The sequence below is a fragment of the Gavialis gangeticus genome, unplaced genomic scaffold (genome assembly GCF_001723915.1).
Source record: "Gavialis gangeticus isolate Ggan-Ray unplaced genomic scaffold, GavGan_comp1, whole genome shotgun sequence".
NCBI lineage: Eukaryota > Metazoa > Chordata > Crocodylia > Gavialidae > Gavialis > Gavialis gangeticus.
In genome coordinates, this window is record NW_017728992.1 from 128,946,497 (window position 1) to 128,946,726 (window position 230).

General features: G+C 60.9%; 1 protein-coding gene across 3 annotated transcripts in view; it reads left to right on the forward strand.

Annotated features, from left to right (window-relative positions):
* Positions 1 to 230, forward strand: part of LOC109304933 (serine/threonine-protein kinase Sgk3) — a 68,634-nt gene that overhangs the window by 62,038 nt on the left and 6,366 nt on the right. The gene's annotated exons all lie outside the window — the stretch shown is intronic.

The following is a 230-nucleotide window of genomic DNA, read 5'->3' on the forward strand; positions in this document are numbered from 1 at the left end:
GGAGGGGTGTGTCCTCAGAACTGCATGGCGCAGTGTAGGCTTCAGCTGCATGGTGGAGCTGGCACTAGGCTGGGCTTTTCTTGCCAGGGGCAGGGCTCGGGGTGGGTTCCAATGGCTGTGGGAGGAGGCTGCAGCCACCCCAAATTTTGCTGCAGCTCTGCTCCCAGCCCTGCACCACCACCAGTTCAACCATGGCTTTTCCTGGTGCTTGGGTGGAAGCAGGGCATTCA